Source organism: Haliotis rubra, unplaced genomic scaffold, assembly GCF_003918875.1.
Source record: "Haliotis rubra isolate DU_JTF1 unplaced genomic scaffold, ASM391887v1 Scf754, whole genome shotgun sequence".
NCBI lineage: Eukaryota > Metazoa > Mollusca > Gastropoda > Lepetellida > Haliotidae > Haliotis > Haliotis rubra.
Window position 1 is genome coordinate 351,926 of NW_025767473.1, and position 16,165 is coordinate 368,090.

General features: G+C 40.1%; 1 protein-coding gene across 3 annotated transcripts in view; it reads right to left on the reverse strand.

The window, feature by feature from the left end:
- The window catches only part of LOC124260204 (trichohyalin-like), a 151,926-nt gene extending 136,414 nt beyond the window's left edge, over positions 1-15,512 (reverse strand). For all 3 annotated transcript variants that reach the window (XM_046694467.1, XM_046694466.1, XM_046694465.1), the window contains exon 1: positions 15,355-15,512. The gene's annotated coding sequence lies outside the window, so the exon portion shown is untranslated. The remainder of the gene's footprint in view (positions 1-15,354) is intronic.
- Positions 15,513-16,165: the final 653 nt, after the last annotated feature.

Here is a 16,165-nt window from a genome sequence, read left to right on the forward strand (position 1 = left end):
TGATAATAGCAGTCATTATATTGTACAGTTCATAGGCTTGGCTTGGAATCCCCTTTGAGGCTCCATACAGGTCACCTCCTGAGGGGGCATCTCAAACTCAGATTAGTTCATTAATCTGGTGGTTTTGTAAGCTGAACCAGATGGTATTGATATAGTCATGTGATCTTCTTCTACAAACATAACTGGAATATTTTTTACTTTTCTTATTGCATGACCTCTCTACCAATAATCCCTGTGTGCTAGTAGATAGGTACAGGGGGCGTGGGGTAGCCTAATGGTTAAGGCATTGGCTCGTCATACCGAAGACCCGGGTTCGAATGCCCACATGGGCACAATGTGTGAAGCCCATTTTTGGTGTCCCCAGCCGTGATGTTGCTGGAATATTGTTAAAAGCAGCGTAAAACCAACCTCATTTAGTCAGATAGGTACAGAGTATGTCTTCTCATTAGGTCAGTAGAGAGTCCACTATGAGGTGAATGTCATACAAGTCATGAATGTAGGGTAACAAATATGAATATAATCTTTTCCCATAATTACTATGACACGTCACCAGTTGATGTCTTATTCATCATGCTCATTCAAATAATAACAAAATAAAATTTATGACATGCTGACATTGGTAATATTTGGGCTGACTGGGTGTGCTGGCGATTAGGTGCCTGACTCTGAGGGTGTTGGTTTGAACCCCGGATGGGACTCAACCCAACAAATGTTCTAGAATCTGTTCTTTACTGAGAAAGTGCAACCCTAAATATAACATTTGTTACATTTGACCACTTTCTGAAAACCTTTGTGTATTTATTGACAGTGTTAATTTTCACAACTTTGACCAAATTACTGTCAAATGGAATATATAGAAGTGTTGACTAATATCCTGCCTGGCTCGGATATATACATTTTGTATTTCTTACTTTGATAAATAACAAGTAAAAACACTCTTTTTTAAAAACTTCATGAATATTAAATTCTTATGATCATGAATAACAAAATGAATTTATGAGGGAGTATGGTTCAATTCATTGAATATTGTAGACAATTGTGACAGATCTACTGCTACAAAATAGATTGGTTGTTGTTTTACGCCGCACTCAGCAATATTCCAGCGATATGGCAGCAATCTGTAAATAATCGAGTGACTGGACCAGACAATCCAGTGATCAACAGCATGAGCATTGATATACTCAAGTGGGATACAATTACATGTGTCAACCAAGTCAGCGAGCCTGACCATCCGATCCGATTAGTCACCTCTCTTGACAAGCATACCAGGGTTACTGAAGATCAATTCTAATCCGGATCTTCACGGGTCAATCATACAGAGATTTATTCAAATATATATAACCCTGTAGAACAAGTGTACCTTTGTGTTAGTGAGTGGATGGGATTAATGCCCCATCGAACACTGTTACACTTACATTTCAGCTTGCAACATAATCTGGGAGAAAAGTCTGAAGTCTCGGACAAACCACTTTGGCAAAACCCAACAGCAGACAAACCTAGAAATATGATCGGGGTAAATGAGAGTTCGAACCTATGACCAAAATATCTGGTGCACCCAAGGGAGACGACTCTGTATAACAAACTGCAGTGCCTTAGATGACTGGGTCATCTGTGCCTCACTGTACCATTTGAAATAAAGCTTATGTCTATAAGTGTTATGTTATCTATATAAGATCGTAATTGATAGCTTTTGCAGGGTTTCAGATTCAGCCACTTTACTACAGGTGTTTAATGGCAAAGATAATACTGAGGACAATCCTGTGCATGTATACTACCTGCGCCGTCTTCCAAAAAGTGATTTTAGCACTAAGGTGATCGTAAATCACATATCCCAACACGAGCTGAATTCGATGTTCTGGTGATTTCGACGATTGTATTGCTCGCGCTATATCGGTTGAGTACGTGTGCGATCGGAGTGCACAAACAGTTTCACTGTTAGGGCGGGTGCCCAGTCGCTGTCCTGAGAAGTTTTATTGACAATGGAAATTGGGTAGTAAAGTTATATAAAAAGCAAACAAACATCAATATTATTTACCCGAGATCGTTAATACCACTTTAGATGCAAAATCAGTTGCCTTTATAACAAAAAATAGCAAGCTAAAATTCAGTAAGATCAGTCGTCTGCTGGTGACAGGCAATGCATAAATAGGAAGCCACGTGATCACAACACTTCCCGGCAGTGCTGAACAAAAAGTATGGCTCATCGTCGAAAACCAATACAAAATACCCGGATGTTATGAGCGGCCACTGTTTCGCCGATACGATGTCATTAACGCTATTTTTGTAGGAAACACTTGATATTTTTGTGTGAAATAGATGAAAATATCCTTTATCACTCTAGGTTAGTAAATAAAAACTTTAAATGATATTACAGATAAAATTTACGTTTTTGTCTTACATTGTCGAAAACCCCTGACACTGGGATCCATTAACATAAACTTAAAATCATTGTAGTGCTAAGATCGCGTTGTGAATGGGCCCCAAGCATTTAATTGAGACACCAGCGTTTATTTGGGTGCGATGTTTATTCAAAGAAATACAATATGTCATACAACCATGAATTAAAAATAATAAAAGTAATAATAATTATTACAGAATTGGAAAGGTATAATGAATGTGAGTCTGATGGGATTATGATTTTGAAAGGTTTCCATGTCTACAAATAAAAGAAATTGTCATCAGTATACAGGTGCTGTAGGTCTGTGTTTTCTACCAGCTGCATCATAAACACAATCTAAATAACTGAGTGATGGAGTGAGTATTGTTTTACGCTGCTTTTAGCGATATCACCGTGGGGAACACCAGAAATGGGTTTGACATTGTACCCATGTGGGGAATCGAATCTGGGTCTTCGGTGTGACAAAAGAATGCTTTAATCACTAGGCTATTCACCCCCCCAAAAATAATTAGAAATCGTCAAGGAGCAATGGTCAAGTGCTGATGTTAGTTCCAAAATGAAGTTACAGTGGTGAATGGATCAAAGCATCCTCGATAATCTCCAGGGTATACGTTACGATCACTCTCCACTATACCCTGGATGCATCCACGACTTGGCCCGATGATTTTATTACCTCCCCTTGCTGGCTTTTTATCCAATCAGGTGTCTACGCTGGGAAGTTGAGCGTACCAATCACAACTCACTTTCGCTTTTTAAATTATCTAACTGTTTAAACTTGGCAACATAATAATATATTGTTGCAGAGGTACTCTGAAAGAGGTAGAAGGAGTTCTTGCATATATATTTTAAGATTTAAATTTGTCTGTATGTTCCCCTCTCCAAATCTGAGTCGCACTGCGAACGAGCTTTTGCAGCTGTGACCACTATCTTTGTTGACACTGGCAAGCTCAGATGTAACTGCGGCTTAGCTGATTGGCTACTGTGAGAACGTGGAGCCAGCAAAGGGAGGTAAGATAATTATCGGGCCAAGCCGTGGATGCATCCAGGGTATAATGGAAAGTGATCGTAACGTATACCCTGGAGATTATCGAGGATGGGATCATAGGTGTTCTCATCAAAGTGGAATGGAGATAATGGATAATGGAGGAATGGTTTCCTTCATCTGGTAAGAAACATGTCTGCCCTATGGTTAAAGTAAATTGTGCCAATTCATTTTCTAAGTAACAAATGAATACACAATGCTATTAAAGAAAGTGGTCAAATGTAACAAATGTTATATTTGGCGGACAATCCTTTCAGCAAATCGCTCGCTAAAAGAATCGACTTACCAGTAAAACAACTGGAAATGCCGAGAAAACATCATCGACCAGCCGTTCAATGCCATACTGCGCGCAGAAGGATCCCGGATAGAGGGTAAATTCGCCATCACGTCGAACGGACAAGGTTGGCCGAACATGGGCTGTTGTTTATCATCGTATCCCGATTGCCAGACCAGACCAACATGGGGTGCGATCGCCGATTTGTTGCGATCAGATTGGATATACCGGAACCACCATATACGGCTGAACCGTGGAGATCGAACCCGATATTCTGATCTTCGAACACGCTGAAGCCGAGCATTAACTGCCGGAACGGAATCAGTCGATGGCAAACACGGTGCAACTATGGTGGTTCAATTCGCGAATGGTGTTCATTACGATCTGGATTTATCTGAAGTCGAACCGGATTGATTTCGAACATCGCTGCCAACACGGAATATTGCCGATGGCGGTACCGAGCTCTGGTTAGGGCCTAACCTTTGAATAAAGCGTAAAACTAACTGGATAATGCGCGAATCCGGCAAAACTTCACTTCATTTCTGCTGAATTCGCCGCAGATCGGGGCGGCAAACTTTCTATTCCGCATGGCTGGAATTGCTGATGTGATATGGCTATGCTACTATCACCGTTAAAGATTCGCCGCCGGACAAAACAAAAACCTTCTTCCATTAACAGACGCTGGTCGGGCGTAAACTAAACCTCCACTCGCTTTTGCAAAGCTGGTGCAAATATAACCTCCTCACCGGGATAACCGCGATCGCGACGTAAAACCTCATACTTCGCTGGAATATTGCGGATACGCGAAACTTATCGCCGCTGCGGGGCTGTTAACGAATGCGGCGTAAAGACGCTTTCATCTGGTGGGATATGGCTGCCGAAGATGCGTAAACAAACACCTTCATATACTGGAATACAGCAGATAAACAAAATTAACCATGGCGTGGAATGGCTGCCGAACTAAGAGGCGGTAAAAACTTAACTTCAATAACGCTGGGATATTGCTGGATGTGGTGCGAAACTTCAACATCATATGCTGGTTGGAATACGCTGAATTAAACCGAAACCATTTCACTCGCTGGCTGGAATTGCTGAATAGAACTCGACATATCGCTTCGCTTTAATGAATATTTGCTGGGTAACTGATGTTGAAACTTCATCGCTATACCTGCTGGCTGGAATAACGCAAGATAAAACGTGAAACATAACCTTTCACTGGCTGGAATATTGGCGGATAGGCGCCAAAGAAACTTAACCTCCTTCGCTGGAATCGTACCGCTGGTGGTGAAAACTTCACGCTCTATATATGGCCAGACCGTTTAACGGTCGCGTTAAACGACTTCACTCATAGCAGCTGGGAACGACGCAGATCAAACGCCAAAACTAAGCCTATCGCTTCCACTATGGCTGGACGTCAAAACTAACATAACCTCGCCGCTGGAACTGGTAGCGATAGATTTCAAAACCAACTCGCTCGCCACCGCGAAGCGCAGATATTACGGTGTAAACCTATCTTCACTACGCAGGCATGGCTGGTGGTGCCAAACCCTTTCTCACTCCACTATGGCTGCGTTCGACGCCGGAATGCGTCTTTCGCGTTACTACCGGCTACGGGATGTGCGAAGGATGCGTCGGTATCAACCAAATCAAATCCAGGCCGATATAAATCGACGAGTTTCATTTCGATAACAATTTGGGATGGTTTGACGATTCGTTGGGATGGCTTCATTGCGGCCGAAGCAAACGGTAATGTTGCATTTCGCCGCCGCGCTGGGCAGGCGTTTAACCGGTGACATAAGCGCGCCGCATCGGTAAATGCTGCAGGCTTGGCCGTACGACGGTGGGCAAAATTGGTGCGTTGAAGGGCAGACGCGGCGGGCGGTGCGGGTGGAGTTGACGGGCAGGCGGGCCAAAACCGGTGATGAACGGGGTTGGCGGGAAAGCACGGTGTGGCCAGCGCCGATGGGCGGGTTTGATTCCCCACATGGGTACAATGTGTGAAGCTCATTTCCGATGCCCCTCGCTGTGAATTTGCTGATTTATTGCTATAAGCGGCATAAAACCATACTCACTCTCTTGTTTAGATTGGGTATAGCAGATACACAAGTACAGTACTGGAGCAGCACTCACAGTCACAAATATTTGTTTGACTGGCCATGAATATTTTTCAAAATCATAAGCCCATCAGACAAATTCATTATCCCTTTCCCATCTTGTACAAATAATTAACCTGATCTTGTCTAAGATATCACATAAATATTGAAGATATTCTGTCATTATGCTCAACAAACTTAATATCTCCCAGTAAAGAACCCAACAAAATGTTCTATGTAATGAGCCAGATCTCAAATAACTTGCATTATCCTGCTTACAACACGATATACCCAAGTCAGTCCAGATTTCATTGATACAGGCCATAACACTGAATGTAAGGAAGCAATCAATAGGGTTGCTCGCCATAAAGATCTCCGCAGATATTTATTACAACCTCTATAACAGCATTGCTCTGGTGTGTCAGATCACAGATCAGGAGAACAAGGTCCAGGATCATGTTGTTTATGATCTTTTACCTGCATTTCTCAACTTTGTTCTTATTATTTAGATACACTGAAAATGTATCGCATCTAAGAGTGAGTGAGTGAGTTTAGTTTTATGCTGCTTTTAGCAATATTTCAGCAATATCATGGTGGTGACCACCAGAAATGGACTTCATCACAGCTAAGAGTATGGTGAGTGGGTGGGTGGTGAGTGAGTGAGTGAGAGTGAGTGAGTGAGTGAGTGAGTGAGTGAGTGAGTGAGTGAGTGAGTGAGTGAGTGAGTGAGTGAGTGAGTGAGTGAGTGGGTAGGTGGGTGTGGGTGGTAGGGTGAGTGAGTAAGTGTGTGCCTGTGTGCGTGCGTGCCTGAGTGAGTGAGTGCGTGAGTGCGTGAGTGAGTGAGTGATGCATATACTATTTTTTACCAATATTCCAGCAATATCATTGCAGGACACCAGAATAGTTTTTCACATATCATACCCACCTGGGAATCAAACCCAAGCTGTTAGCATGATGAGCAATTGCTTGAACCACTAGACCACCCCACTGCCGCCCGTATGAATGAATGTCTGTGTATTCAAACAGCTACCCATAACCGTGCTCCATACAAAAAGCTTCACACGATATTAAGACAAATATTTACAGATAGCCTAGTCAGGCTAACATAAACCAACAACCTGTCGAACGAGTTGAACAAACTTGAATTTACTTCTACAAATCTACATATTTACTTATCGAGCTGGTTTCAGAGAGTAATTGACCAAGTCCTCAGTGAAATGTACAAGCTCTTAACCTGACATGGCCTGTAAATAGCTTGTACATAACTTGTACATAGCTTGGATATAGCTTGTCCATTTCTCATACATTGCTCATACTTAGGTTGAGCATAGATTGTCCACAGCTCTTATACCATACATTGCTTGTACATTGCTTGTATACAGCTCATATATAGCTTCAATATATGTTGTACATAGTTTATACATTGTTCGTACATAGCTTGTATATAGCTCGTATATAGCTTCAATATATGTTGTACATAGTTCTTACATTGTTCGTACATAGCTTGTATATAGCTCGTATATAGCTTCAATATATGTTGTACATAGTTCTTACATTGTTCGTACATAGCTTGTATATAGCTCGTATATAGCTTCCATATATATATATGTTGTACATAGTTCATACATTGTTCGTACATAGCTTGTATATAGCTCGTATATAGCTTCAATATATGTTGTACATAGTTCTTACATTGTTCGTACATAGCTTGTATATAGCTCGTATATAGCTTCAATATATGTTGTACATAGTTCATACATTCTTTGTACATAGCTTGTACACACCTTGTACATAGCTTGTATAATTGTTATACATAATCCATACATTGCTCGTATACAGCTTGTATATATGTTGTACATATTTCCTACAATGCTTGTACATAGCTTGTATATAGCTCGTCCATAGCTCAACATAGTGTCCCCCTTTATCTGGACCATATATCAGACATTGGGCAATCCGGGGACTTGGCGGTCCACTCACCCATCAATAAATGACAATACGGTACCTTAAGGTGGAGTCCCAGTATTTATGGCAGCTTATATTGACTGCAATGTTTGTGTAGTTCTGAGAAGGGAAATGTCATTAATTTTGGGCATACATATGATTTTAATAAAAAAACAATTCTATTTAAATTGAAAAGGAGTCTAAGTGAGTAGGGAGATTCAGATTGCTGAACCTGAATAAATCTAGACTTGCTTCATTTAGAGCTTGAGCATTGCAGGAAGGGCTGGGTGTAAGGGAAAATGAACCTGAATAAATCTAGACTTGCTTCATTTAGGGCTTGAGCATTGCAGGAAGGGCTGGGTGCAACGGAAAATGAACCTGAATAAATCTAGACTCGCTTCATTTAGGCTTGAGCATTGCAGGGAGGGTTGGGTGTAACGGAAAATGAACCTGAATAAATCTAGACTTGCTTCATTTAGGGCTTGAGCATTGCAGGAAGGGCTTGGTGTAACGGAAAATGAACCTGAATAAATCTAGACTTGCTTCATTTAGAGCTTGAGCATTGCAGGAAGGGCTGGGTGTAAGGGAAATGAACCTGAATAAATCTAGACTCGCTTCATATAGGGATTGAGCATTGCAGGAAGGGCTGGGTGTAAAGGGAAATGAACCTGAATAAATCTAGACTTGCTTCATTTAGAGCTTGAGCATTGCAGGAAGGGCTGGGTGTAAGGGGAAATGAACCTGAATAAATCTAGACTTGCTTCATATAGGGATTGAGCATTGCAGGAAGGGCTGGGTGTAAGGGAAATGAACCTGAATAAATCTAGACTTGCTTCATATAGGGATTGAGCATTGCAGGAAGGGCTGGGTGTAAGGGAAATGAACCTGAATAAATCTAGACTTGCTTCATATAGGGATTGAGCATTGCAGGCAGGGCTGGGTGTAAAGGGAAAATAAAGTGGCTAAGGACTGTGTGGTCAGTCTGACACTTCATGATTTCAGATCTTTTAATTTTATCCAGTATTTCCTGTGTTGAGACATTATATTAGGAAAAACACTCCCCATGGCTGGTTGAAAATATACAACCTCAGGCTTGCTTTTCTTGTTTACAGTTTTACATTTTCATCAAAATGTTATGCTTTAGATACATCATGAGATTTGCTCTGATTATGTTTTTAGATTTGTACGAGCTGCATGCAGCTAATAAGCCATTACTACAGTTAAAGTGTTAAGAATTGAGTGTTTGCCCTTTGAGGTCTAACATTGTGTCTAACATCTAATCTCTGAAATGAACATATCACAGAAAACAATAGTTCCTAAATTACAATCATAAAATATAATGAAAAGGAGCCCAGAGAATGTTTTAATTTAGCCTGAATCTGTAGTAATATAGACTTGCCACATATTCTAGACTTGCCTTGGCACTATTGGCTATATATTTCAGGGTCCGAGTGACAGACAAAAATAGAGGTTATGAACATGTGGTGCTATGATCGTTCTGTTGAGCAGGGCTCCTTCCACGAAGCAACCTTTACTAAGGTTAACCTTAACTCCCATTCTTTAACATTGCACTAAGGTTACCTTAGTGACTTACGATCACCTTAGTGCTTTGTGAATGGAGGCTCAGGGTGCTGTTGTACAAAGCGATCTTAGCGCTAAGGCGACCGTAACCCCCATACCTTAACATAGACTTAAGGTAGTCTTAGTGCTAAGAGTGTTTTGTACAATGGCACCCAGGCCCTAGATTTTCGTAGCTCTCTTAGCGCTAAGATAGTTGTAAGTGTCATACATTAACATTAACTTACGACTTTCTTAGCGCTAAGAGAGCTTCGAAAATCTAGGCCTAAGGTCTCTAGGTCCTGTTCCTCACATGCATCTTAGTCCTATGTTGCTATTATGTTCAGTGCTAGAGATTTGGAGTTAAGATCGCCCTAGTGCTTTGCGGACCTAGACACAGGCCCTAATAAGCCTATCTATTATCTCAACTCTGACCACTGTAGATACAGTGTTGACAAGGCTGTGATATAGGTATCTCAGCTCTACCATACAGAGTAGAGACACAGAATTCCCAGAAGATTGTAAATCAATGCCCTTTGATACAAACAGTAAAGCAGATAACGTAGGCCACACTGACAGCAGCCGTTACAGCAGATTGTGTAGTGTCTCCTGTTGTGGGGTTTACAACAGCAGGGCATGTCCATGTACACTGTACACTTGAGGGGAATGGTCATTAACTAAGTGGCTCAGTGCTGTAGGAACTCTCATGTCACAGCATGGAAAGAAGGCAGGATAGCAAGGATAGGGGTGAGTAGGTGTAGTGAGTGAGTGAGTGAGTGAGTGAGTGAGTGAGTGAGTGAGTGAGTGAGTGAGTGAGTGAGTGAGTGAGAGTGAGTGAGAGTGAGTGAGTGAGTGAGTGAGTGAGTGAGTGAGTGAGTGAGTGAGTGAGTGAGTGCATTTTGTTCGTTGTTCAATGCAGCTCTCAGCAATATTCAACCTATATGGCGGTGATCTGTAAATAATGGAGTCTGGACCACCTTAACAAGTGATCAACATCATGAGCATTGATCTATGGAACGGGGATACGATGACATGTGCCAACTAAGTCAGCGAGCCTGACCAACCGATCCTGTTAGTAATTTCTTACGACAAGCATGGGTTACTGAAGACCAATTCTTAACTGGTAGGAGTGAGTGAGTCAATCTGCAACTGGGATATGATGAGTGAGTATGAGTGAGTATGAGTGAGTATGAGTGAGTATGAGTGAGTGAGTGGGTGAGTTTCACCTTGACTAACCATTCAATTATGATACATATCCTGGATCCATTTCTTACTATTGCTTAACGTTTAGAACAATGAACAGTCCAACACTGAAAAATAAGTTTACCTCACACTTGGTACCCCTCCCCCTCAGTTGCCCCCCTTCCCCTAATATGATACCACACCCTTGGCACCCTTCCTTAACTTAATTTGTACCTCGCATCTCCCAACCCCCCTTCAGTTGGTACTTGTGAAGAGCACGGACTAAACACGATCCTAATATCTTGTTGGTTTTGACTGAACAGTGCTAGCAACTACTCCTCGTCAATGGCCTGATTCATCAGGTAAAGTAGAACATATTGAATATTCAAGACATAAGTGAGGGTAACCCAACCAGTTTCATAGCTTATTATATACCCATGTAAACTTAGGATAGTAATACAGGGGTGCAATACGGATGACGTGGTCAAATTAGGTATTGCACCCCAGATTCTGTATTGAAACCCTACTGCCATGCTATAATTTGTTTTATTAAGTAACAGATTAATGCAAGATAAGAGGGTATATGATAAATATAGAACATCATACTAGTGCATTTGGATGTTTTGTATTGAACTTGAAGATGTCATGGGAGCAGAGAAACGACTTGTTCTTGAAGAACGAGAAGATTCATGGGGGCAGAGAAACAAGTTTGAAGAAAGAGATGATGTCATGATGGGAGCAGAGTACAGTTAGAAGAATGAGAAGATGTCATGGGAGCAGAGAAACAAGTTCGAAGAAGAACGAGAAGATGTCATGGGAGCAGAGAAACAAGTTGAAGAATGAGAAGATGTCATGGGAGCAGAGAAACAACGAAGTTCACGAGAATATCATGTAGCAGAGAAACAATGAGTTCGAGAAGAATGAGAAGATGTCATGGGAGCAGAGAAAATGAGTTCGAAGAATGAGAAGATGTCATGGGAGCAGAGAAACAACGAGTTCGAAGAACAAGAAGATGTCATGGGAGCAGAGAAGCGAGTTGAAGAATGAGAAGATGTCATGGGAGCAGAGAAACAACGAGTTTGAAGAATGAGAAGATGTCATAGGAGCAGAGAAATAAGGAGTTTGAAGAACAAGAAGATATCATGGGAGCAGAGAAACAACGAGTTCGAAGAGCGAAGATGTCATGGGAGCAGAGAAACAATGAGTTCGAAGAGCGAGAAGATGTCATGATGGGAGCAGAGAAGCGAGTTGAAGAGAACGAAGATTTCATGGGGCAGAGAAACAACGAGTTCGAAGAACAAGAAGATGTCATGGGAGCAGAGAAACAACGAGTTCGAAGAATGAGAAGATGTCATGATGGGAGCAGAGTTCAAGAAGCGAGAAGATGTCATAGGAGCAGAGAAACAATGAGTTCGAAGAAGCGAGAAGATGTCATGATGGGAGCAGAGGAACGAGTTAGAAGAGCGTTAGAAGATATCATGGGGGCAGAGAAACAACGAAGTTCGAAGAACAAAGAAGTCATAGGAGCAGAAACAACGAGAAGTATATTGCAATACAGCTGTAGCATACCAGAAGTACACTGCAATACAGTTGTAGCATACCAGAAGTACACTGCAATACAGTTGTAGCATACCAGAAGTACACTGCAATACAGTTGTAGCATACCAGAAGTATACTGCAATACAGTTGTAGCATACCAGAAGTACACTGCAATACAGTTGTAGCATACCAGAAGTACACTGCAATACAGTTGTAGCATACCAGAAGTACACTGCAATACAGTTGTAGCATACCAGAAGTACACTGCAATACAGCTGTAGCATACCAGAAGTATACTGCATCAGAGCCATCAAATACAGCTGTAGCATACCAGAAGTACACTGCAATACAGCTGTAGCATACCAGAAGTATACTGCATCATACATCAGACTGATACTCAAAGTTTAGTCACTGCCTGACCAATAAGCATTATTTTGGACCTTAGTACCTGAATATAGTAACTGGACCTACAATCATTCACAGACAGATGTGTTGGTACAATCACACTGAATATCCAAAGGATAATAATTGATCAATTGATTGATTGATAGAAATCATTTCTCAATGACCTCAACACACCATTTCTCCATCAGGAAATGTAGAAATAAATCACATAAGCGACAGCCGAGCACGGTGCAATCTACATCTCCTGTGACTACACAAGGTGAAATGAACAAGAGTGTTGAGTAATGAGTCCATAGCCTTTAGTGTACAGTGATCACAGATTACATATTCCTGCCATGAACCCAATAAAGATTGAAATCAACAACCTGAGAGTGAGAAATGATATGAAGCAATAACTAGCCTGTATCACATTACACAAAGAACATTTTAGCCAAAAGCTGAAATTTGGGCAATGTTTAGTCTTAATAGTGACTACATATAAAGTTGATTTAGGAAGGATCATTACACATTAGACATCTGACATATATGAATTGCAAAGACCTTCATATAAAGGAATCAGTGAGCCATTCATTCAATCAATCATTCATTCATTCATTCATTCATTCAATCATTCTCTTACATGACAATAATATATATTAGCAACCATTGTTTCTGCATTTCATCGTCTGTGACATCATTAAACAATAGAACGTGACGTCAATGAAGAGGGCCATCACACTTGCTCACCATGTTTTGCTGCACAAAAGTACATTGCTCAGGCAATACAAAATTTTGCACTATTTTCGTAAAAGCCATATGACACTCTTGCTCATGTAAAAATCTCTACACATGTTGATGTTATATGCTATATAACCATATGTTTAGATGTGATATGTTACGTAAACCTTTCAATGACATTTAGAAGTGAAAGGGTGGAAATGTATGGATGTAAAAAAAATACTTCCATTCATTCTTAGGCCGTGTAAATTGTTATATTATTATTGAATATACTCAAAATGTTGTGTCTTCACAACACAGAAGTTGCCATCCATGATTTTTTTTAAAACATGTTTTAAAAAATACAACCTCCCTATATGATTTCCATAAATATTCTTTCTAACTGAATTAATCATTTTAGACCATGTAAATTTATTATCTCCATATTAGACTATTGCTGCTCTGCTTGTCTTGAATTAACACACTACATGCTTCAGATCTGGCATTTGAGGCCTAGAGTGAGTGAGTTTGATGTTACGCCGCCTTTAGCAATATTCCAGCAATATTCCAGCAATATCACAGCAGGAGACACTAGAAATGTTCTTCATACATGGAGTCCATGTGGAGAATCCAACCCAGGTCTGAATGTCTGAATGCTTTAACCACTGGGCTACCCAACCACCCCTTTGATGCCTAGAAAATAACTTTGTAAAGTTACTGTCCATAATTCTCTATAGTACTCTCTGTGTGCGCATATATTACACTTTCTCATTTGTGAGACAGACATTGTGTCACTCTTAACTGCTGTGACATCATGAATCACTGGATGACCTGTTTCCATGGAAACAGAGGTTTATTTTCACAAAGTGGAAAAAAAAGTTTAAGTTGTCTTAACAAATATTGATCAAACTAACCTTTCGTTAATGTTATAGCCATTTCCATACAAAATTGCACATTCTATTATCAAATGTCTTTTCTAACAAAAAGATTATCAAGAAACATATTAATACACATTGAGAGTTGAGAGAGATTTCCAGTATCCAAACGTTGTATTTCCACCAATCAGATTGCAGAACTCTCCCATTTTAACTGTTAAGATAAGTTAAAATGAATCAAAACACTTCTATATGTCTTTCATAACACATTTCTGACATTTGATTGACAACACTGATATAGACATACCAGTGACAATGCGAAGACTGAAAGAAACAGATACAAAATGAAAAAAGGCTACCCAACCGCCCCTGAACAGCCTTATTTATTCCAAAGTTCCCGATAAAATGACCATTCTGGTAACCTTGACGGTTTCACAGTAATTTCATCAATACTTTCAGAACTTCTTCAAATATATATATAATAATAATTACACAGTGACCAAACTCATACTCCAACAAAACAAAACTCTGACTGAAATATAATGAGATATGAAAAGTGAATAGATCCTTTGACATTGTCCATTCATATATTTAACCTGTGCCTCTTTACAAAAACATGTCATAAAAAATCATGAATATATTCCAGCGTATCGTGCATAAAAATATACAGACCTTTACAAGAAATGAACATGATATCGACAAGCAGTCATCCATAACTGATAGGGACTTTGCATGCCCAGGTAAATTGTATGTACACTTTAGAAACGAAATAGACCTAGTCTGTATCAGCAAGGATTGTGTACATGGGTACAGCTATCACTGCTACCTAGTTCATATGTCAATGGAGGCTTAATGTCAGGACACTGGCAAGAAAACATTCCGAGTTTTTAGCTGACCAGCGGTCAGCGAGTCCATTCAAAAGGCAGAGGATTACCTCTGGATATGTAAACTGAGATTAGCTTAGAGCTGGACTTAACAAGGAATAAATGCCAACGTCTTTATGGGGCTATGTGAATATTTTCTCAGGTGTTGTGGGTTTAGGTCAGTTCTTACACAGAATAGATTACATAAGTGTATAATAGTAATGTTAAATCAAAAGTTGATTTTTAAAAAATTTAAACACTTTCAACAAAAATTTAACACAACTAACATAATACCCCTAAGCTATCTAAATCATTCTGTTTGATAACTTCTGTGAACCAATCATGTTTTTTTAACAGTAAACACATACACAATGAACTGTGCCACAGAATAATCTTGGTGTGCATGTCTATGAATAAACTCTGTGAAATTTCCCTTAAAAGTTCCCCAAAATGAAATTGACGAGCTAAAGTACAGGAATCTCTCACCTTACAACTCCACTGTCATAATCCAGAATGCAATGTATGAGTCCCGTTATTCCATGTGTCCAGATGTCCAAAAGTCCACCTGAATCCAGTCCGTGGTGGCCAGTCAGTGGGAGGCCTGCCAAATACCTGCGTTATTGACGAGTTCGTTGTCAGGTACTCCTGGAGCTCGTTGGGGTGAGAAGATTCAGGGACCATCTCAAAGCCCAGTGGAGGGATTTCTGTCTGGACTTGCTTCTGTTCCTGTGACATAGATCGGGAGATATGTACAACTGCCAATCAAACATGAAATGAGAAATCACTGAACCATTCTTGTTTCTCAAGTGGGAGAACATGATATTTATGACTGACTGAACATTTCACATACTGTTTGAGATTTGTGGAACAAAGCTATACATTCACAAGTCTCATATTATCATGTAGTACTCAGACTGATTATTTCATATCATATTTATTCTGTCACGGCATAATCCTATTCATCAATAATTCATTATTTTCATAATGTCTAACACACCATCCTTTTCATTCTTAATAGTAAATGAAACACATAGTAAAACTGCACTAACTAGTACTTTCTGACACTACCAGTTCCAATGCTATAAGCAGAAAGCTACTGTTTGTTTGTTAATTACATGTTTTTCCTCATGGCTGTGATATTTATACCATATCTGTATCCCAGAGCGCTTTTTTACCAATCCGGTGCAATTTCTGGAAATAAATATGTTTAACCACATTGTAAAATATGTGTTTGGTGAAATGGGTTTTCCTGAACTTTTGTTGATTAGAATATTTCCAGAATATTATCCTGTCCAAC